A 25,221-nucleotide genomic window follows, 5' to 3' on the forward strand; every position below is an offset into this window, starting at 1 on the left:
AAAGCCCCCAAGATGTACATAATCCTACATGCAGTGGTTTGAAGTGTAGCAGGAGAGCTAGACAATGTTACTGAGGCTATGGAAACTGCAGGAGAGGTTCTTGAAATTAGACAGGTGGTGGTACAAAATGTTTAGTATACTAGCATCTGGAGGTAGAATATGTGCTATCTCAAGAGAAAAATGTTTTACTTACATCCCTACAGACCTCTTCAGGACCTTTACTAGTACTAAAAATATCCAGGAAACAAATAAATTATGACATTCAGTAATTTAGTTTTTACCCCCATATCTAGTTTTGCAGGCTTTTTGGTTTGGGGATAGGATCTTTCTCTTGGTTTAATTTGGGCAGTCTTGGCTCTTGTATTATTAGTGAACTACAAATTCTGATTACTATCCTTCAGCTAGTATTTGTGTTTTTGATGCACAAAGGTATGGTTTTCAGAGCCTTGAATGCTGTAGAGAAATCCATGTCCCAGCAAATGACCCAATTAATGAATTTTCCAGCAAAATAATAAGAAAATCTGACACATATTAGTGTTGGAATGACTACCATCAGAAGCCCTACACAACCCAAACATGTCATCCAACAAAGCAGAGCTGGATTAATCATGTGTTTAGATGATAATGGTCTACCCTTCATCTTAGGAAGAAGAATGATCTAAAGTTCTCTATTGCTATATAACAACATTACCACCAACAATATTACCTTAGAGGCATAAACCAATATATTTATTACCTCACAGTTTTTGTGGTGAAGGAATTTAGGAATGGCTTAATTGAGCCCTTAATACTTCAGGGTCTTGCAACATTGTAATCAGCATTTCAACTGGGGCTGCCATCTCATGTAAGGCTTGACTGTGGAAGGATCCATTTCTAAGTGTACATGATTGTTGACAGAATTCTGTTACTGGTGGGTAGTTGGATTGAGGTCCTCAATTTTTGCTGCCGGTCATCTGGAGGTCACTGTCTCAGGTCCTTGCCAAGTGGGCTTCCTAACATGGTGGCCTGCTTCCTAAAAGCCAGTAAGGAAGAAAATCTAGCAAGAAGGATGTTGTAATCTTAGGTGACATAATCACATATGTCCCATTGCCTTTGCATATTCATTTGATTAGGGGAAAGTCATAGATCATGCCCACACTCACAGAGAAGGGATCATAAAGGAATGAATACCAGGAGTTAGGGATCATTGAGATCACTTCATAAAACCCAGGGCATGAGAATTGAAACCAATTAATGTCCTGTTTCTGTGTTAATTTAGACCATGACTGAGGATACTTCTTGTCCACGTATTAAACCATAGTAGGACTGGGAATATTTTTCCGCTCCTACCTTACATAAAACTGAGAACAAGTAAAAGTAATTTAATTACTTGGTTCAGGAAATACTTGCTCCTGGAAGTTAAAACTCTGAGCCAACTGTAATAGCTAACTTATCAAAACTAGCAGTTTATCATGACTCTTGTTAAGACCCTCACCTCTTTTTGCCCATCCATCTGAAATTGTCATGTAATAAATGTCATCATGTCTCTCTACTACCAACCAGTTCCTTACCTTACCTTAAAATCACTAGCTCATACTCTATAACCCAGCAATTGCACTACTGGGTATTTACCCCAAAGATCCAAAAGGGCACCTGAACACCAGTGTTTATAGCAGCAATGTCCACAATAGCCAAACTGTGGAAAGAGCCCAGATGTCCATCGACAGATGAATGGATAAAGAAATTGTGATATATATGTATAATATATATGTATATATATTATATATCTATAATGGAATATTATTTAGCCATCAAAAAACCCCCCAAAATCTTGCCATTTGCAATGACATGGATGGAACGAGAGGGTATTACGCTAAGCAAAATAAGTCAATCAGAGAAAGACAATGCCATATGATCTCACTGATATGTGGAATTTAAGAAACAAAACAGAGGATCATAGGGGAAGAGAAGAAAAAATAAAACAAGACAAAATCAGAGAGGGAGACAAACCATAAGAGACTCTTAATCATAAGAAACAAACCAAGGGTTGCAGGAGGGGAGGGGGTAGGGGGAGGGGGTAACTGAGTGGTGGACATTAAGGAGGGCACATGATGTAATGAGCACTGGATATTATATAAGACTGATGAATCACAGACCTGTACCTCTGAAACCAATAATACATTATATGTTAATTAATTGAATTTAAATTAAAAAAATAAAATCACCAGCTCAGGCTCTAAATCCCTATAAATATCCTTCTGAGACTTCCCCCTTATGATATATCACTAAGATTCTATCAAGGTGTGGTTTGCCTTATAGCAGAAAGCCTAATAAAATTAGCTTTGTTTGATCATCTTTGTTCTGGTGGTCCTTTTGAGGGGTTAATTATCAACATTATAACTTTATGGTTGCTTTGATGTCAGCTATAGTATGTATCCCTTCTATTCTAAAACAGAGGCTAATATCAAACCATTTTTGTTTAGTCACACCTTAATCAAAGATCAGGACTTCTCTTCATGTCATCTTAGGCCCTCAAGGTGACTAAGTTCCTTCCTTACCTTCTGTTTTGAGAGGAAGGTTTATGAATATTCTGAGGTAGGGCATTGTCCTCATGGGAGAGGAATTGGGGCAGTGTCTTGATGTTCTTCCAGATTGGATGCCCGATGGCAGAAAGAGCTTCTCCTTGTGATTGAGGTCCTTTGTGGGTGACACAGCTTCCATGAAGCTGCCACTCTTGAGTGGGAACAGAGGTTTCCCCTCCAACAGTTGTTTGAGCTATCATTTTCCTTTAGAGTAACTGGTTTTTCCCTTCTGCAGCCAACTATCTCTTTTTCCTCGGACAGGGAAAGATTTAATTTGGAAGGAAGCATCTGAATCCTTTTGTCTCAGAGTAGCAATGGTGTTTAATAGTTGGATGTTTCTGATTATGCAGTGAGTCACTCAAGACTAGCTGTCCAAGCTGGGAAGCAGAATGGGGGAGAGGGGAAGAGGCTTCAGGAGGAAGGTGCACATTAACACTCCAAAATATTTAACTGCGGTATTTCCACTCTTTACTATACTCCTCCCTCTTTATCTTTGCTGAGCATGTACATTTGAAGTCATGTAAATTAAATAAACATTCCATATGACTGTGTGTTTTCTTTTTTAAAATTTTTTTCTTTTTTTTCCCTTTTTTTGAGAGGGAGAGAGATGAGGGATGTGGCGAGGGGCAGAGGAAGAGGGAGAGAGAGAGAATCCCAAGCAGGCTCCACACCCAGTGCAGAGTCTGACTCGTGGCTCCATCTTGCAACCCAGAGATCATGACCTGAGTCAAAACCAAGAGTCAGACACTTAACTGACTGAGCCACCCAGGCACCCCTATTTACTTTTTTTTAACCTGAAGAAAAATTTTTAAATAAACTTACTATTTTAAAACAGTTTTATATTTATAGAGAAAGGGTGAGACTAGTATAGAGAGTTCCATTTACCCCACACCCAGTTTCCCTTATTAGACATTATTAACTGAAGTCCATGCTTTATTCAGATTTCCTCAGTTTCTAACCTACTGTACCTTTTCTGTTTCAGTACCCCATCCAGGGTACCACATTGCTCTTTGTCATCACACCCCCAGAGTCTCCTCTTGATTGTGACAGCTTCTTAGACTTTCCTTATATTTGATGATCTTGGCAGTTTTGAGGAGTACTTGTCAGGTATCTTCTAGAATGTCCCTCAATAAGGATCTGTCTGGTGTTTTTCTCATGATTAGGCTAAGCTTATGGATGCTTTGGATGAAGACCATAAAGGTAAAGCGCTATTCTTATCACTGACTGAGATACCTGTGTTTTTCAGGTTTCTCTGTTGTAAAGTTACTCTCCCTCATCTTTCTATACTGTACTTTTTGGAAGGAAGTCCAAAAGAATGAAGATTTATGTTCCATCTCCTTAAGGAATTTCTACATAAATTATTTGGAATTCTTCTGTCTCTTCTCTCTCATTTATTTATTTTTTGAATTAATCATTTATTTATGTCAGTGTGACTCATGGATATTTATTTTATACTTTGGGTTATCATCCATTACTACTTAATTTATTCTGTTGCTCAAATTGTTTCAACTTTGGTCATTGGGAACTCTTTCAGTTGGCTCTTATGTCCCTTTGACATACCCCATTATTTTTTTTAAAGTACTTCCTTATTTTCTAGCACTACATACTATAAAATCCTCCAGGCTCATCTTGTATACTTCCTGCATTTTCTTTTTAATTAAAAAAAGATACTTGAAAGAGATATTAAATGAGAGAATTCAGAAATGCTCATTTCACTCTAGCTAAACAATTTTGCTTAATACACAAACTTTTCTTATAGTTATTTTCCTATTCTCTCCATTTTAAACCATTGTAATATGAAATCATTGGTAACATCATAAAAATAATATGACAAATCAAGTTCAACTAACTTCAGAATTTAGGAAACTTGATGGATCTGATATACTTTCCTGTTGGCTACAGATGAAATCTACTAAGTGGCTAGCTTTGACTATTTGAAGTAGTCTCTTCCTTACTATTCATATCCTGATCCTGACATAAGGCTCCCACTTTCATATATACCTAATTTTTCTTGCCAGGCAAACAGAGAGCCAAGGGCTCTGAGCGGGCTGCCATATCAGGAGAGGTGGCTTTTTCTGTTTGGAGGCACGAAACCATGGGAAATTAAAGTCCTCATTCTGGGAAGAGACTGGTTTAAGATGTTATCTAGGACAAATAATCAAATCTAAAAAACAAGAATTCATTCTAAATCAAAAGATTTGCAGCAAAACTGTCCAGAAAATAAGGCAGTTCTAGAAGTGACGCCAGGAAATACTCTCAGACCAATGGTGTGAAGAGGCAAAACCTTTTATCAGGTGTCTGATGGCAGGGGATAACTGTTACAAGAAATAACCTGCGGTGCATAGGTGGCTTGGTTGGTTAAATGTCCAATTCTTGATTTGGGCTCAGGATTCTCTCTCTCTCCCTCTGCTCTTTCCCACCCTGCTTGCACTCATGCTCTCTCGAAAGAAAGAAAGAAAGAAAGAAAGAAAGAAAGAAAGAAAGAAAGAAAGAAAGAAAGAAAGAAAGAAAGAAAGAAAGAAAGAAAGAAAGAAAGAAAAAAGAAAAGAAAGGAAAGAAAGAACCTTCTCTGAGTGGTGGGAGAAAGTGAATTGGCATAAGACTTTAATTTCAGAATGGCTATTTCTTTTACTAATTATGCATTGTTGGGAATTCTATATGCCCTCTCTGAACCTGTTTTCTCAATGTAAAAATAAAGCGAATACTGATACCTACCTCATTACATTGTTGAGAGAATTAAACGAAATAATACAAAGAATGCTTAACATGAAATTGGGCACCAAAGAAGATCTCAGTACATTAGCCATTGTTTTATTACATATTATATAGAGTCCTGAGCCTATTCCAACTAGCCCTTAGTATGATTAGCTCATTAAAAGAAATTGAAGATAGATGAGAATCTAAAATACAACTTCATTTTAAAATATTTTGATGTTTGTGGTAAAAAAAAATGGTATTTTAAATGTGATGGGAAACTTATTAAACCTGAACTATTTTACCAATCTAGGAGTAAAATTATATAAATGTACTAGTTATCTATTGCTACTTGTAAATTACTCTCAAACTTAGTACCTTAAAACAACATTTATTATCTCACATAATTTCTGAAGGCCAGGAATCAGAGAGTGGTAGAGCTAGAAAATTCTGACTCTGGGACTCTTTTGAGGTCACAGTCAAGATGTTAACTGGGTTTCAGTCATCTGAAGGGGCTGGTGAATCCACTCCCAAGCTCATTCACTGGGTTGTTGTCAAAAGACTTCAGTCCTTCATTATTTGGGCCTCTTTCTCTTTGTTTGCTCCAACAACATGGCAGCTGAGTGATGAGAAAGTGAAAGAGACCCAGGATGGAAGCTGCAGGCTTTTCATAACTGATCTTGGAAGTGACACACCATTACTCCTGCTGTTTTATTTGCTAGAAGCAAGTTCCTAAGTCCAGCTCACATTCAAGGAGAGAGAAATTGGGTTACCCTTCTTAAAGAGAAGAGTACCAAAGAATTGTAAACATATCTTTAAGAACACCACAACAAGTATCATTGATATCCTGAGATTTCATGGTGTTCATGATTTTCCTGGCCATGAATGAACCAAATTTGGCACCCCAAATTTTGTCATTTCCTGGGAAAGATGCAAAGGAACAGTTAGCTGAGAAATTTAGCTTTTGGCATCGTCTCTGTTTCCTACAATTTAGGTCTTGTTTTGGGCAGTTTCTGTCCTTTGTGGTTTGGAAATGCCTGGAACTTTTTAAAAAAATATTTTATTTATTTTTTGACAGAAAGAGAGACAGCGAGAGAGGGAACACAAACAGGGGGATTGGGAGAGGGAGAAGCAGGCTTCCCACAGAGTAGGGAGTCCGATGTGGGGCTCGATCCCAGGACCCTGGGATCATGACCCAAGCCAAAGGCAGATGCTTAATGACTGAGCCACCCAGGCACCCCTGCCTGGAACTTTATATGACAGCTTTATAAGCTTCCTAATTAAGAATTCAGTTTCATTGAGGATCGCTCTATTGCCTACATGATGCATAGGAAGTGTGATAAGAGTCAGATATTGGTTATAAAACCTTGATCTAAGAATTGTTGTCCAAGATGGAGATATAGATTTAGGAGTCACTGAGAAGAGAGAGAGGTGTGACGTTTTAGGGTCCTTAAGCCATACTGGAGTTACATTATCCCAATTAACAGAGGGCAAAATGATCCTGGGATTGGGGGGTGGGGAAGACAATGGAACTAGAAGAAATGTGAGACCTAGCTGATATTAACTGATTATACTCCAAAATCATATATAATATTTATTGGATCTTACTTTACAACCAGAACTTACTGGGAGGTAATTGGGGGATACTGTCCAAAACCCTATACCATGTCAACCAAGTATCAGTTGGCTTGGTTGATATATTCTCTATCCACAATGAACAAGGGTTGAGCTGAAGCAAAGCACAACTTTGAAGGGTCACATGTCTTCATAGACCTATACTGGATATTTCAGTTGTTGACTACTTGTGAGTCCGTTTGTCCCTTTACAAATAATAGTACTTTACCATCTTGCCCACTGATTATTTCTTTGACCTTGAGATTTGAGCTAAGTAAACTATGGTGAAAGCTCTAGCATGAAAGAGCTGGTGGTTGAGTTTGATGGTTAATTTCATGGGTTAATTTCACGGGGCCACAGGGTGCTTAGATATTTGGTTAAACATTAGTTCTGAGTGTGTCTATGAGGGTGTTTCTGGATGAAATTAACATTTCAATCCATACACTGAGTAAAACAGATTACCCTTCTCAGTGTGGGCAGGCCTCATCCAATCTGTTGAAGGCCTAAATAGAATAAAAGATGGCTCTCCTGAGTCTGGACTTCTCAGTCTCCATAATCATGTAAGCCAATTCCTTATAATATATCTCTCTTCTCTCTCCATATATATATACTCATGTCTAGAGGACCCTGACTAAATACACTAGGTTGTTTACAATTAAATTCTCAGAGTCAGTACCGATCTTCACCTGGTAGGCAGGTGGAGATACAGGATACTGCTTGGTTTCAGCCGGAGTTCATTCTGACTGGTCGACACCCATATTGTATATGGTAAATGTTTTGACCATCACTCTTCTAAGTATACCTAGAATAAAATAAATTCAGTCTGAATGAGACCATGGAGATGATGTATTTCACCGGTTTTCAATAGTGTTCCTTAGATTTCACGGAAGAAGTGTTGTAGGAAGCCGTGGTGACAAGGAAGGTGAAATGGGAGGTGAAAGATAAGGCTGTAGAGAAGGAGCACCATACTCCATCCAGCTTCAGCTTGGCTCATTTCCATTTTGGTTCTTTTAAATGTTGGTTCTGGGTAAGTTTTTACATGAAACAAAGGATCCCATTACTAAAAAAAGTCTAAAACCACTTATGTATTGCAACTATACCATCTTCCAAATTAAGAAGCTTACAAAGGTTAATTGACTATGAGAAAATTATACAATTATTTCCTTAGGGAGTTGCAAAATTTGGATATGAGTTCAGGTTTTTGAATCTCAGACTTTTCCTTTCAAGGACTCTATCTTTGACGCCTGCAGATATAGGATAAAGGACTACTTCAGCCCAATCTAAACATAACTTTAATATTCTCTTAATATGTCTCTTCATGAATATGTGCACGTATTTGAAAATTATTTGTTTATGGTCACCCTTAATACATGAAGAATTTGGAGCAGCTTACAACAACAAATTAGGAATTTGTGGGAGGGAAAGAAAGAGGTGTAAAGGCACAAAATACCACTACTAAGATCTGGATGGTAGTAGAGGTGGGCTATACATCGACTGTGAGCTTGGTAGAAGTCAGTGCAGAAGGAAACAACGATACACAACATTGATTGAGTTTCTGGCATCTTGAAAATGCACGAAATCCAAAACTGGGGGAAAAACACTTTAAAAATCCAGACAAACAAAAGTAAGTGCTCCAGACTGTCAACTCTTACTGCTCTTGATGTGCATAAGGCTTACTTATTTCCCTTTGCTCTAACATACTCAGACTCCAAGTGCCTGAACATAATGTGGAGAGTTAAAATAGAGGAGTGCCTCAATTCCCAAAGAGCTTTACATCTGTCAGTTTCAGAGGAAACCATGGTATTGCTTTAATGTGTGTGTGTGTGTGCGCGCGCCTGCACACACTTTTATTAAACATATGCTCCCAGCTACATTCCACTTGGCAAGATCACAAGTACGTAATAGCTACAAGCTGTAAGGAAAAAAAAAAAAATAAAAGAGAACTTAACCAGTTTTTTTTTTTTTAAATAAGATAAATAAGACCTCCTCAGCTACTTTAAGCATTCATTTACACATTCTTTGAGTGTGCACCCTAGCTTTTCTTCTGTCTCTGGGTCTCTATTTATTCATTCTTGCCCAAAGATGAATATTGCAATGGTACATGATGCAAACATTGGAAATCTGTGTTTACATTTGTGTTTCCAAATGAATATGTTAATAGTGTTTAATCAGCAGCGATGTTGTTTATATCAATGCTTTGTGCCACATCAGCCTCACTGATAATGTTGTGATAACCAAAATTTTCCCCACATCAAAACTTGGAGATGATCCCAGTTTTTTTGAACAGCCGTTTGATTCCACAATATGATGAAATCCTTTAATCTTCCTTAGGATTATGTCTGTGTTTTCAGGAAGCATCAAATATCCCTTTTGTTTCATTAAGGGGTGGTGGGTGGGGGGAGATTTGAAACCGCTTGCAGGAGCTCAGAAATTTTGGTATTCCAAACAAGCTCCCGAGCTGTCCAGGGGAACTTGCGGGAGGGACCTCCAAGGTTGGTGATGCTGTGGAAGGAAATGGCTGCAGGCTGCTCTGTGTGTGGTTTGGGGATACTCTGTGGAATCCAGCAGCCTGCTGGCCAGAAAAGCAGAATCCAAAAGCAGTGGAGTAAGATGGAGGTGGGAAATGACACGCTTCTTGTCACGAATTTACAAAACATATTTCTAACCTGCGAATAATCTAGCTAGAAGAAGATAGGGCTCGCACAAGACTGGATCAGCTTCTGACCCTACGCAAAGGGGTACTCTGCAGATGAAGTATGTCCCTCTCTCTCTCCACTTTCTGGCAAATATATTTCCCTACTCAATCTGGGCCACCACAAAGACAGATAGAAAGTGCAGAGACTTTTTTCTTTTGCATCCTACTGCAAACCAAGAGAACCATAGCATATTATTTAAGGCCTATCAGTGAATGCAGAAAAGTATTATACTCTTAAGGCACACACATATTCCTTCTCCTCTCAAAAAAAAAAAAAAAAAAAAGGCAAGAATAGCAATCCCAAACTCCAAACTTCCTTTTTTAAAATAGAAGTATTTCTTATTCTTTGTGTATGTTCAAAGTTGGGAATGCTTCCCCCCCCCCCCCCCCACCCCCCCCCCCCCCCCCCCCCCCCCCCCCCCCCCCCCCCCCCCCCCCCCCACCGCCCAGTGAGTATGTGAGAACCCTGCTGGGCTTTTTTTTTTTTTTGACAGAAACATAACATACTTTTTAAGGAATACTGTCATCTGGAAAACAATCCACCCTTTGCATTTTAACTTTGTTAGTATCCAGATTCTCTTTAATGCTGCTTCTCTCGCAGGACATAAAACATTTTGGTTCTTAAGCACTTATGAGAGGTACACTTGAGATGTACAGATAGCTTTCATTAGCACTAATGGGAGTTACGCTTCTGCACCAGGAGAGAATAGAGCCTGAAGATTTTAAATTATTCTTGATGCAGATCTTCCAGATGGAATAAATTACTAGGGGTGGTTAGGGGGAAAAGGTCTAAATATCCCCTAAAGCCATAGTTTAATAGCAAAGCTATACTTCTGCGGAACGGAAATGGAGTCAACAGTACTGGCTTTGCGCCTATCACCATGCTAAGTAGCTGATATTGACTCTTGGAAATTCTTTATTGAATTAGTACCGCACTTGAATTCTATTATTTTCCAAAGGACCTGAGAGATAGTTCTCTGTCTTGAATAGTCCACTAAAATGGACTCAGTTGGTGCAGCTTTCAAGGCCATTTATCTTAAATTCAGTAATTTCCAGCTGGCAAGCCTAATACCAAGATCTTTATTTTTGTTTCTTAATTACCCCTTTTTTGAAAGTAGTGCTCCCTATATCTTTCTTTTGGGGGCATATCTTTTACTTTCTTGTTTTAAAAATGTCTACATTTTATTTTGCTTTGAGAATTATTGCCCACATCTCCGAGATCACTGGAATTGTTTCCTATATTGTTCATTGTGTGACATATCTTCTATCTTCTTATTTTAACGTTTGTTACATTTTATTTTATTTGAGACTTTTTCGCTTTGAGAATTATTGCCTCCTTCCCACCACCAAAATAACTGAAAAATTGGAAGAATTTTTGCTATGACCTAAAGAGTCATTTCCTTTATTTCATTTCCTGGGACAGCACCGTCTTCCCTTGAAATTTTTCTTCTATCTTCCAGTGGAAATCAAACATGGTTTTTAAGCAATCCTGATTACTATGATGGGTAGGAAAAGGGTAAGGCATAGGAGGAAGACAAGATGCCATCGGGAGAAGACAAGAAGATGGGAAGATGAGATGACTGCTGAGAAACCAAATTGGCTGGTGAATTCACTGCAGTTCAGACCACCTCTGAATCATTCAGTATCCCAGCATTCACTGGACTTGGAGAAGTGAGGTAATGCCAATCACCTTAAAAGAGACTGTAGTAGATAAGCCAGATAGACAATTCATGAAAATACAATGGGAGATACTTTTTCTAGAGTGGGATGGTGGTGCCTGCTATACAGGACACTTTTTCAATATGACCAGAAGCCAAATGAATCATCAGAAAGTTGTTCAGCCTTGAGGAAGGTGAAATAAAAGATAATAAAGGATATTTCATCCAAGTCAGGTGATGCCCAATGAATCATACCTGCTCTACAATAGGGTAACCTATCTGAGGAGTTCACATGCTCCATATTCCCAGTCACTCTCCCCAGGGTAGGCTGGAAACTACCAAGCTCTGGGATGTTGGCATCTTTTTTTTTTTTTTTTTTTATCTGACCATCCTCCTCTGGTTCATTCAGTCCTACTTTTTTTTTTTTAAAATATATTGAGGCCTTCTTTAGACATGATACGATTCAATTGCAATGGCTCTTGGTTACCAAATTATAATTACTTTGGTTTCACTTTTGAGTTTTTCTAAATTCTTTAGATTGGTTAAAATCTACAGTTACAACCATCATATGCATTTTTCTAGTCCAGAAGGCACATTCACTTTCTTCAGTTTCAAGTTCAGAGACAGAGAATGTCTCTTTGTTAATCATCATATACTGCCACACATCTGCATTATGATACTCTAATAATTTTTTTGAGTCCTTATGATGGACTGGATACTGTGCTGGTGTTATATGAAGCTCTAAAAACAGCCTATTTTTACACAGATGCTAAGAAACTTTCCCCAAACCTTGTAGGTATACAAGAATGAGAGTTGGGTTCCATAGCTGGGTCTTTCTGGCTCTTTTCACTGTGTGCTTCAGCCTCCCATACTTTGTTTTTGTGGTTTTGTTTGAAATTACTAAAACGGAAAATGGCATTAAGGGCAGAAGAAGACACTGTTTTACTGTTTTCTTTCTAGTTCTTTCTTGGGAAACTAATGTCATCTATTCTCTGAACCTTATGTTCATTTTAACTGTGTCCTAGGATTTGGTTAGTATCCATGTCTGCAATCAATTAAAATGCAGTGGGAAAACTATGAAAAGATAAGGATGAAAGTTGCATATTTCTAAGTGAAATAGGCCAATCTGGAAAGGCTACAAACCATTTGATTCCAACTATATGACATTCTGGAAAAAAGCAAAATTATGGAGACAGTAAAATGATCAGTGGTTGCCAGGGGCAAGTAGGGAGGAAGGGGTGAACGGGCAGAGTACAGAGGATTTTTAGGGCAGTGAAAGTGCTCTGTATGATACCATAATGGTAGATGCATGTAATTATGCATCTGTCAAAATCTATGGAATGTACAATACCGAGAGTAAGCCCTAATGTAAACTACAGACTTTGGATGATAATGATGTAACAATATAGGTTCCTCATTTGTGACAAATGTACCATTCCAGTGGGGATGTTGGTAATGGGTAAGGTTCTGCATGTGTAGGGACAGGAGGTATATGGGAACTCTCCCTTCTGCTCGATTTTTCCGTGAACCTAAAACTGCTCTAAAAATAAAAGTTATTTTTAAAAAGTGCAGTGGAAAGTAGCAAGAGGATGTGGGTATTCTTTGGACATGATGCTCGCTCCCTCTTTGAAGTAGATGTAGCACATCCAGTTACACAATCATTTCTCTACCCTCATCACCTTCCCTTTTCTTCTTCCACTCACCCATCCTTGTCCATTTTCCTCACAAAACCTTAAGCAGAGAGTAAAGCATCTTCGTGTTTGTATGTGTGTTTGATCTGCAATTGCGAAAGAAGGGAAATATGATTAGCGTTTTGTTTGAATAAAGGAAAGAATCACTTTGGTTTCTCCACTCTCTCCAAGTCAAGATTTCCTTCGTAGAGCTGGAGATGGTGAGGTGGGTTTGGAGGGGTTCGTAGGATAAAAATAAAATTCTTGAAATAATTGTGAAGTGCTACATTCTTGTCACCTGGTATTTTTCTCATAGTATCTGTCATATTTCATAAGCATTAATCATCAAGAACTACAACTCCTGGGAAGGTGCTTTTTTTCTTTACCCCCCAAATAACCCAGTCCTAGAATTTAAAGTCTTTATACGACATTTTATGTGTCAAAGATCGCAGCTTCAAAAATCCATCAAATCGGACAGCTCCCACTGTTACTGGAAAGGAACATTCGAATATGAGAACAAGCCTAATGGCCTCCCTTGCCTTTAAAGAATATAAATGGACAATTCTTCACATGCACAGTGCTAAAATTAAATTCGCAGCATGGGGTGGCAAATGGGAAAATAACGACATGAGACCCTCAGGGTGCCTGCTCCTTGCGCAGCGGGGAGGTGAAGACTCAATGGGAGGCAGAGAGGAAAAAAAAAAAGTAGGCTAGGCCGTCTAGACATTCTCTGGTCGGCATGGGAGAGGCGGTTGGGTAGCCCTGACACCGAGCTGCAAGTACAAGAGGATGGGACAGTGGGAGGAACAGGCAGGCTTGACTTCAAGCTGTTTGGTTTGCATATGGCTGCCAGCTGGCCCCCTGTCAATCCACCGCCCACACACTCCCCTCCCCATCCCGGGTAAATGTCCACTTTGGAATGTAGTCTGTCAGCCGAAGCCACTGGACATTGAATAGTTGAACTGCTCAGACAGAATTTGTTCCAAGTATAGCAACCAAAAAAAAAAAAAAAAAAAAGCAGAGAATGACGTAGCGCTCTGGTGAGTCTTTCCTTTATTGAGATACTGTATTTCTTGTTTCTCAATGGTGGAATAAAACTGACCTCTTAGGTGAAAGAAGGTGAAGGACATTCCAGGATAGACAAGGACGGATTTGAGGAGAGACCTGGAATTTAAGTTCATTTTAAATTTGAATTTGAATTTAAATCTCCCCAATTCATTTTATTTTATTTTTTTTAAGATTTTATTTATTTATTTGAGAGAGAGAGAATGAGAGATAGAGAGCACAAGAGGGAAGAGGGTCAGAGGGAGAAGCTGACTCCCCGCTGAGCGGGGAGCCCAATGTGGGACTCGATCCTGGGACTCCAGGATCATGACCTGAGCCGAAGGCAGTCGCTTAACCCACTGAGCCACCGAGGCGCCCTCCCCAATTCATTTTAACCTAATTGTTTCCAAGAGCTGCTGTGGGTCGATGGGGATCAGGAGGAATGCTTGCTACCTCCACAATACTGTTTTAGCTACGCATAGCATAGTTTCTTCACAGTTTAGAAAGAATAGCTGAAGAAGTGGAAAGAGAATTGTTCAAACAGGATTTAATGAAACAACCGCCAACACCTGCATTCCATGAGAAGTACTAGAAAATTCTGTTTGTGTGAATGAACGTGTGTGAGTGTGTGTGCATTTGCGTTTGGTGAAATGATTGAAGAGGAAGCATGCCGATAAATGTGGTATTTATGTTGGTGGACTTTTTTTTAAATTTAAAATTCCAATATAGGTAACATACAGTGTTATCTTACTTTCTAGTGGACTGTTTGTTGAAAGGATAATGGTTGTGCACACATTTGTAGAACTAGCTGTCAACATTTTCACTAGTGGAAATAAGACTGAAGATTTGGACATTTTTAAAACATGGCTTTTATCATTTTTTTCAGGATCCATGTGCAGGAAAAAAACTGGGATCATCCCCCAGTCAGAAGCCAAGTGCCTATTCATCTCAGTTCTGAATATATCAGTTTTAGAAAATCTCTTTTACACAGGAATACAATCCAAGAGCAACCTTAACTTCCTTCTCCCAGGAATTGTTTTGAGATCCATAGAAGAGGGGGCTTCTGTAGTCACAAATAAACAGATTTACAAAATACAATGGAGAAACAATTCAAGTATATATTTTGAAAATAAGGGGAATAACAGTAAGCATAGGTCAATTACAAATCTAACCAGAAATACAGATATATATTTTAAAACCAGAGGACTCATACTAAACAGGTGAGGTGTTCTGATTTAGATATGCATTTGACAAGAGAGGGAGTCACAGTATTCATTCAGATGCACAAAGCGAGAAAGGTATTAAAGTTGTAAATCATTAAGGATAACTTTTATTAGTTGAACTTTTAAGTTTCAGGATATGTAGCATAAAGGTGAGAGTGTGTATATGTGGATTTCCCTTAAACCATCACACTGAACATTTTTAGGCTGGCATAATTTAACTTCATAATTTTAAATAATTTGGTTTCTTTTTCTCCCCATTTTAAATCAGTGGATCAACACTACTCCTTTATTTTAAATGGTGGCACGGAAAGCTCAGGTGATTTGTTCCAAGTCACACAGTTAGCCGGTTTCAGAAAGAGTATTAGACATTGAGAGAAGCTATGAATGGAAACTCCATTCTGTTGCCTCAATTATTAGCTAAGCCATCTTGTAATCTCATGGTTTACTACATGTGGGGCTAAGTGCTCATTGCTTAAATAAATGAAAGTGACTAAAAAGTGAACATGACTATGTTGGAGGAAAGTCCTAAATGTCTTTAGACAAGAACTGGTACCTTCAAACATTGTGATCTCACATTTACGCACGTTTAGACATCCACGAGGTGGCAGTAGTGAGTAACGATGACGCATTTGGACGCATCTCCGTCTGAGATGATGTTTTTCCGAAACAAGAGGGAACTAAGTGGCTCAGATGTGGCAGATATACATGAAGACATCTAAACAAATGAGAGACATTTTTCACAGACTGATAATGTTAAAGTCAGCTGGAGGAGGCTACATCTCCTCAAACCCTAGATTGTCTCCTTGATTCATTGGAACAATAGGACTATTTTAAAATATGACATCATGGAGACATTTTCTGAGATCTGTGAGAGGGGAAAGGCATGACAATAGGATTAGTCAGGCCAGATTAGTCTCATACTATCCTTACTGGAGTGACCAGTGCAATTTAATTCAATATTGTCAAATGGTCAGTCTGATTACACTTGATTGATTGTGCGTGTGTGTGTGTGTGTGTGTGTGTGTGTATTTTGCAGGAGCACTTGAAGGGAGATGCTGATCAATGTATTTCTCTGTGGGAATTAGCCAGCAGGTAAAAGCACTAAAGGAGAGGGTTATATGTGATTGTGTGTGTTAGTTATCTATTCCTGTGTAACACATTGCCACCCAATTTAGAAGCTTATAACAACCTAACCAATTATTATCTATATTTAGAAGCTATATATATCTATATATCTATATTTAGAAGCTTATAACAACCTAACCAATTATTATCTTTCTGTAGGTTAGGAGTATGGGAACAGCTTGGCCGAACTGTTCTAACTTGAAGTTTCTCATGAGATAGCAGTCAGATGTCAGGTGGGACTACAGTCATCTGAAGGTTTGACTAGTTACAAAAGTAACTAACTCATATGACTGGCAAATTGGAGCTGACTGTTGGTGGAAGGTCTCAGTTCCTCTCCCTGAGGGCCTCTCCATATGGCTGGTTGACTGTCCTTATGATGTGGTGGCTGGTTTCCACCAAACTGAGCCATTCAGACAAACCAAAGCTTCAATGCCATTGATAGCCTATCCTTGGAAGTCATGCTGTCACATCTGCCTATACTTTAGTTATGGGATAGACCAGCTCTGATTCATACAGAAGGAGACTAACACATGGCATGAATGAATACAGGAAGTGAGGATTGTTAGGGGCCATTTTGGAGGCTGGCTACCACAATCTATTAAGAGAACTTCCCTTTCCTTTTGAAAGTATTGGGGTAGAACATGTTTTTGCTGGAAAGTCCTTGTGAATACTTGTCATCAGTTGGTGATGTTGAACCACAATATTTATTATATGCAGGAGCACTGACAGAAGGTAGAAGTACATTGGGATTACCCTGTGGAATAATTATGGTAGAATTACTACCAAATAGTGGTAGGAGAGAAGACACATCTGCCCCCCAATCATATTATCACATTAAAAGAGCAAAACCAAACACAAGCAAACAAAACAAAAAAAACAGAATGACCCTGAAATGGCTAAAAAAATTTTGGCTACCTTTTTGTATTAGAGACCAATGTGAAAAACCTGTCCTTTTTTTGAAAAATCTATATTGTCTACCTCAAAAGAGACAGGAAGAAGCTTGAAGTCTGCGGACATTCAAAAACATGACACAAGTGGATTGCCAAGAGGCTTTTTTCTGTTTTCTGCCAAGTACCTCAGTGATTGAACTGTACTCCTCATTTGAGTTTACTGTATTATTGAAACTGTCCCACTGCATTAAATGGAGCCATTTGTTTCTCCACATGGGCTGTTTTAGGTTGGCATTGTACGTGGCTGGCCTATGTTCTGGTATGATGACTAACTGGCCTGAACTTGGGTGACAAAGACTTAGGAGGGGAGTAGTGAGGGTTTAATGAGGTGTCAATCCACTATTGCTAGCTTCTTCCTCGTGATTTCTTGCCCTAGGTCTCCATTTATCAGCCATCTCAACTTCTCTGCTCATTGGCTCCTGCTTGACATCTAAATCACAATTTGGGTGACCAAAGGCATTCTGATATGTAAACATTTCTTTGACCGAGTATGTAATAAAAATAAGTCCCATGAGGGATTCTGGCCACTGAGATTGATTGGAAACTATCCGAGGGCTGTATAACTTGTGGTATTAAAAATAATTTCTAATGTGCGAGGACTTCAGAAATGTTGTAAGAGAACTCTGTAAATACAAGTTGGATTGATTCATGGGTGAGTAGCAAAGCCAAGCGCCACAGCATTCCCTTCTCTCTAGATCTGTGCGATACTGATATCCAAGATCCAAACTATTTTTTGTCTTGTAATCTACTCAGATTCTTGGCATTTTAGCTACTGTGGCATAGATTCGAACTGCCCATCCTAATATCCATCTCCTCTTCTGAGAACTCTAAGGCACATGATTGTACCTGGGCACATGATTGCCTGGAATAAGGACAACATTTGCAGCTAGGATGGTCGTATGCCTAAAGGTCTAGCTGAAGGGATAGAAGTGGCAGTGCATGACAGTTTCTGGGAAACCTCATTGAGATAGGTTGTAGGTGTGCTTTAAACCTGCTCCTCCCTACCTGCTTCCTGTTTAGAACTCAGATGTGATGGTTGGATCACCATGTTGGACCAAGCATAAGTAATCATAAAGTGGAACCGAAAGCAGCCCAAGTCCCAGGTGATGATGAAGCCACCACATCAGCTCTCAGTTGCCTATCCTGGACTTTATGTGAGAAGGAAACTTTCTATTTGTTGGAGGTAAGTTACTTTGGTAGTTTCATTGCTGGATCTTTGTGATGTCTTGCACAGAAAAGTGGTCTTCTAATATGGTAGTAAGCACATGTCATGGCCAGTCCCTTTGTTAGCTATGTAGAAATAACAATAGCACTTCTCACGTGATAGTCAGAGATATGTTGCTTTAGTAGCATCACAGGGGAGAATCACGAACCTCGATGCAGTCTGCCTCCACAGAAGCTCCAGATGCTGTCACTTCTGTTGCCAAGAAAGCAGCTGCCTTCCTGATTCCCTGTTGGTTCCGGTACACATTCCTGGGTGATTCATCTTGGGACACATGTGTTCTTTCTGTGCCAAAATGAGGAACACCGATATTGACTTTTGCAATTCATTAATGTTTTCACATATGTGAGGTCATGGAAAGTTTTTGTGACACCTGTTTTATGGCATTATGACTTCAGTGATAAAATGGTAATTTTTTTCAGATGAGAGGATAACAGATATGGGAATCAGGGATCTATATGGGACCAAATGAGTCCAATTTTTTTGCAAAGAAAAGATAGAAAACAGACTAGGAAATAAAGATGCAAAACATGAAACCTGTAATTATTTGACTCACAAGCTATAATCCGTTCTGAATTAAAGCTCATGCTTAATATGGATGTTTCAATAGTATCATACCCTTTAAAGTGAATTCATCCACTGTTTGATTAAAGAATTACATTTGTGCTCACTGTGGGTATTTTCTGTAAAGTAATTATGGAATACTTATTACGAATAAAACACTGAGTTATACGCTATGATGGGGGAACACAAGTGCCTAAAGTAGAGGAAACAGTATGAATGTCTTAGTTAGCATGCTATTAACAGTATAGACATGTCATAATTCATTGAAGACTTGAAGGAAATGAACTTTTAGCATTAGTGTTTAGTGATGTGCAGGATATTTGGTGAATCTTTAGGATCACCTGGTAGCTTCAATAGGTGCTTGATAAAAGGCTATGTTTTGCAAATCATGGCTATTATTTGATTATTCCTGTTTTCATCACTAGGAACTGCATATACGATGTGTCTTATAATCTTTTCTAATTAAAAAATGCTGCTACTATAAACATGGCTGGCAACTCCCTTTATGTGCACATTTTGCAAGTGTGAAGAATGGCTTTTCATTTGCACCTGTAATCAGTTCACTGAAAACATTTGTTTTTCTACAGCTGACAGTTCTGAAGCCTTTGCTAATATAGAGTCAAATCCATTCCTTAATAGAAGTGCATGAGACAGCTTTCTATTGTTTCCTATTATCTTTTTTTTTAAAGATTTTATTTATTTATTTGCCAGAGAGATAGCACAAGTAGGCAGAGAGGCAGGCAGAGGGAGAGGGAGAAGCAGGCTCCCCGCTGAGCAGGGACCCTGATGCGGGACTCAATCCCAGGACCCTGGGATCATGACCTGAGCCGAAAGCAGCTGCCCAACCGACTGAGCCACCCAAGGGCCCCTGTTTCCTATTATCTTTCAAATGTGTTTTTACTCAGCTTACCGGTTTGTAATGGAGCAGCTGCTTGAGAATCCTGCTGCTGAGAGTGATAATAAGGCCCACCACATGCCAGGTATTATACATATTTTTTAAATAAACTTCATAATCATTTAAAGGGCAGTCATCATAGCTCCCATTTTGTTAATGATAAAACTGAGACCCAGAGATTTAAGTTAACCTCTTTAGATCAAAATGCTGATGAATGGAAAATGCTGGTTTGAACTCACGTCTGTCAGCAGCAAAACTGTGGTTTCCACTACATGGCACTACTTTCCATCTGATACTAGACTTTCAAGACTTACAGTCCCTTTAAAACATTGGGGCTAATTGTAATGATTCTGCTTCATTTTCAGTGGGTTGAAATATTTCAAGACTTTGTTGTGGAGCCCAATTGATTTACTGCTTAATGTCAGTTAGTGTGCACTGACAACCCAGGTGAAATTACCTAAGAAGGTAAACCCGTACACCGTCATTATGACCATTTATGATCTCGTTTCCCCAAAGATGCTTTCACTGTTAAAGAGGATGTGCTGAAATGTGATGTTCTAAAATTATGCTCATTGGGGATATATACTTTTTTTGGTAATTTATTTCTAGGACCCTGGTATAGTATTTTAGAGAATCTCAATTAAGAGAAGAGGATGAATATTCCAGTCAATTGATGCAGACATTACTGTAGGGATGGGTGAAAATGACCACATGATAATAGACTGTCATCGGGCAGGTTTGTAACGCATGAACTGGTTTGTGGAGCAGGAGGTTCAACTGGTAATGAGGCAGCAGATATTGCTTTTGGCTTGTCCATGTAAAGCTTTCTGCCTAATTTGTAGACTATTAAAGGGAAAACCTGGTAGAACTTTAGAATAGTATTCCTTTCAAGTCATACCCGGAAGGAGTCAGATCTGTTGTGTGTTCCTCAAGGTAGGATTCAGGCTTATTTAGAGACACCCCCTTCCCTGGCCCCAATTCACTGTACTGTTTTGCAAACATAAGACAAACAATGTTTTTCCTTACCTCTCTACAAGAAAGTATCACCCAAGGCTCTGATTCTCTCTCTTGTAAAAGGAGTAAGTCTTTTGGTACCTCCCTAATGCTTTTGAATACAACTGGGCATGGCAAGATTGGGGATTGGTTGGCCAATAAGGTACTTAAAGATGACAAAAATCCTGGGATCTTGGAATTCCTTGAGCTCAGGTAAGCATCTGAAGGGCTGACAGTTTCACATACGCAGATGTGAAATGGGTAAAAATGGGTAAAATCTCCCATTTTGTAAGAGACAAGCCATTTAGCTCTTGTTTTATCACCAGCAATTTGAAGCTATCATTGAGAGAGAAAATATGACCTGCGAAGTTTCACGGCATATGTAAAACCTTGCCCATTTTTCAAGTTACTCTTATTTGATTAGTCATTTACTGAAATAAGATTTCTTATGAGAAAGAACACCCACAACCACCACATACACAAACAAATAAATCAATAACTAACGTTCCCTCAAAAACTTCATCGTCAGAAATTCATTTGTTTCTTTCCAAAATCAATTATTTGTATATTTGGAACTTGATGTCTTTGCAAGTTAAGAATTGGTTCTTTAAATCAGGACTAACTTACATGTGAACAAAATTATTCCCCTATTGGACCCATTCTTTTTTGAAGTTGGAACTTCAACCAGTACGGAGTTGATTGTTCTTTGTTTTTATTTTGCTATTGCTAAATTATTTAAACAAGGAGGCCATTGGGCTGAGATGGCTTGTATGTCCTGGTGGCCTCCCTAGGCAAACCAAACTCTAAGCCTATAAATGCCTCAAGGTTATGGATTTGAAACCTAAGGACAACCAATCACAAACAACCAACTAAGTTAAGCTCAGCCAGCCAATCAAAAATTTCCTCACTTTGCTTCCACCTTTGCTCTATAAAGTCTCCCCCAGCTCCTGTCGGTGGAGCCCTCCTAGTCTCTTCTGGGTTGTTGCCACCCTGATTCAAATAGATTTCTGCTTAAATAAACTCTTAAAATTTTAATATGCCTCAGTTTATCTTTTAACAGTATTAACTGATTTCCCACTCCCCATTCCCTAGTCGGGTTGATAAGGCATTTGCAAAATCATATATTCTTAGAATTTCCCTATGACTTTGAAAAATGATTCTGAGTGGAAGATTAATTCTTTTGCTGTATAAAGTAATAATACCTACCTTACAACATTAATACAAGGATAAAATGAGTTAGTATAGGTAAAGTGCTTTTTAAAAGAGTTTCTGACACATAATAGGTGCTCAGTGTAAGTTGGTTATAATTACTACTTCATTGCTTTAGTCCCGATCATCATCATATTTCACCTGAATATCAGCGATAACCTATTAACTTTTTATTTATTTATTTATTTATTTATTTATTTATTGCCATCAATCTTACCTCCCTCTAGTCTTTTCTCCACAGAACAAGTCAAGAATTATTCTTTATAATGTGCAAATATGCTACTTCCGTTGCTTTGGTAGCTTCCTGTACTCACAAGATATAATCTAAACTCTTACTGTTACAATCTGGTTTCTCCTTTGCTCTCCTACCTTATCTTGGATCCCTCTACCTCAAAATCCACATCTTTTAATTTTATTTGTAAATCCAGTGTGAAAAAAATGAATTATTAGCTTCAACTTTTTTAATTAATAGTCAATTCATAGATTAGTGGATTAAAATTTCTCCTACAATTAACTCCATTTACAATTTTAGTTATTTTACATTTCCTTAAGTGTTTAGAACTACATTTAAAAATTTTAAATGTCTTTGAGGGGCGGAGCAAGATGACGGAGGAGTAGGAGACCTGGATTTCGTCTGGTCTCAGGAATTCAGCTGAATAGGATCAAACCATTCTGAACACCTACGAACTCAACAGGAGATCGAAGAGGAGAGTAGCAACAACTCTCTGAACAGAGAAGCGACCACTTACTGGAAGTAGGATGTGCGGAGAAGTGAATCCGAGGCGATATTTGGGAAGATAGACGGCGGGGAGGGGCCTCCGCCGGCCGCTTCTGACAAGTGATAGAGCCGCGGAGCACAAAATCGGAACTGTTAGAAGTCGGCTCCACTGAGGGATGTCGCTGCAGTGGCTAAGCGGGGGTGGAATTCTCCCAGACAGTGTGGTCTCAGGACCCTTGGGTCACAGAAAGACCGGGGGTGCCTGAGTGCGGCAGAGCTCCCAGGTATCGGAGCGGGGAAGCCGGCTGCAGAGACGGAACCGAGGCGCGGGCTCTCAGCTTGGGGTGGCCATAAACTGTGATCCGCGGCCCAGTCGGGCCACTGCTCCTCCAGCAGGGACCCAACAAGCGGCAGAGCTGGGGAGACTCCCCTCCCTCCCCCGGGAGGAGCGGCGCGGGAATGCACCGCAGGGATCTGCTGGGTTTGGAGACTCCACACGCGGTTGGGTGCCAGAGATAGCAACGCTCAGTCACAGGCCGGGTGAGCGCGGAGAGCGGCCGGAGACCGGGGACAAGGGAGTGACTGTTTTTCTCTGTGGGCGCACTGAGGAGCGGGGCCCCGAGTTCTCAGCTCCTCCGGGTGGAGATTGGGAGGCCACCATTTTTGCCCTGGTCCTCCAAGGCTGTACGGAGAGCTTGCTGGGAACAAAAGCTCCTGAGATCAAACCCGAGCAGCTTGCTTAGCCCGGACCGACAAGGGCAGGGCAATTCAGCCTCCGGCAAAGACATTTGGAAACCACAGCAACAGGCCCCTCTCCCAGAAGATCAGCACGAACAGCCAGCAAGCCAAGACCAAGTTTACCGATCAAGGAGAACGGGAGAACTCCAGCGCTAGGGGAATACTGCACATAGAATTCATAGCTTTTTTTTACCATGATTCATTAGTTCATCAAAGTTAATTTTTGTTAACTGTTTTTTTTTATTTTTCTTTTTCCCTTTTTCAACCAACATCTTATCAATCTCTTTTTAAAAAAAAAAAAACATTTTTTATTTTTCATTTTTAGAGTCATATTTTATCCCTTCATAGTAGTTACCCTTATTTTTGGCACATATATATAAGTTGTTCTCTCTTTAAAATTTTGAGATACAGTTTCTTCTAACAGATCAAAATATACCCTGAATCACTAGTGTATGGCTCTGTTCTAGTCTCCTGCCTGTTCACATTCCCTCCCTTTTTTCTTTTTCTTTTTTTTTCTTAAATCTTCTTCTTTCTTTTTTCAAACAACTTCTTATCTTATCAATTCCTTTTATAAAATATTTTATAATTTTCATCTTTACAGTCATCTTCTATCCCTTCATTGTATCAACCCTTATTTTGTACATATATGTCTTTCTTCCTTTAAAATTTTAGGAGGCACTTTTTTCTAACAGACCAAAATACGCCCAAAATCTAGTGTGTGGCACTGATCTATGCACTAACCTGATCATATTTGATCATATTCTGCTTTTTTTGTATTGTTCTGTTTTTGTTTTTATCTTTTTTCTTTTTTTTTCTCTTTCTTTTTTCTTACTTTCCCTTTCTTTTCCCCTGGTTTCAGGTCTTTTCTGATTTGTATACAGTATATTTGCTGGGGACGTTGTAAACCTGTTAGCATTTTGTTCTCTCATTCATCTATTCTCCTCTGGACAAAATGACAAGATGAAAAAAATCACCTCAGCAAAAAGAATAAGAGGTAGTACCATCAGCCAGGGACCTACTCAATACGGACATTAGTACGATGTCGGACCTAGAGTTCAGAATCATGACTTTAAAGATACTAGCTGGGCTTGAAAAAAGCGTGGAAGTTATTAGAGAAACCCTTTCTGGAGAAATAAAAGAACTAAAATCTAACCAAGTCGAAATCAAAAAGGCTATTGATGAGGTGTAATCAAAAATGGGGGCACTAACTGCTAGGATAAATGAGGCAGAAGAGAGAATCAGTGATATAGAAGACCAAATGATGGAAAATAAAGAGGCTGAGAAAAAGAGAGAGAAACAACTACAGGATCATGAGGGCAGAATTCGAGAGATAAGTGATACGATAAGACGAAACAACATTAGAATAATTGGGATCCCAGAAGAAGAAGAAAGAGAGAGAGGGGCAGAAGGTATATTGGAGCAAATAATAGCAGAGAACTTACCTAATGTGGGGAAGGAAACAGGCATCAAAATCCAGGAGGCACAGAGAACCCCTCTCAAAATCAATAATAATAGGCCAACACCCCGACATCTAATAGTAAAACTTACGAGTCTCAGAGACAAAGAGAAAATCCTGAAAGCAGCTCGGGAGAAGCGATATGTAACCTACAATGGTAAAAATATTAGATTGGCAACAGACCTATCCACA

General features: G+C 39.1%; 1 non-coding gene across 1 annotated transcript; it reads right to left on the reverse strand.

The window, feature by feature from the left end:
- Positions 1-9,653: 9,653 nt before the first annotated feature.
- On the reverse strand, positions 9,654-9,783 carry LOC113917654. The gene has a single exon (XR_003518313.1). It is a non-coding gene; the product is annotated as a small nucleolar RNA SNORA31 (small nucleolar RNA).
- Between the last annotated feature and the right edge of the window lie 15,438 nt (positions 9,784-25,221).

Source organism: Zalophus californianus, chromosome 4, assembly GCF_009762305.2.
Source record: "Zalophus californianus isolate mZalCal1 chromosome 4, mZalCal1.pri.v2, whole genome shotgun sequence".
NCBI classification, from domain to species: domain Eukaryota; kingdom Metazoa; phylum Chordata; class Mammalia; order Carnivora; family Otariidae; genus Zalophus; species Zalophus californianus.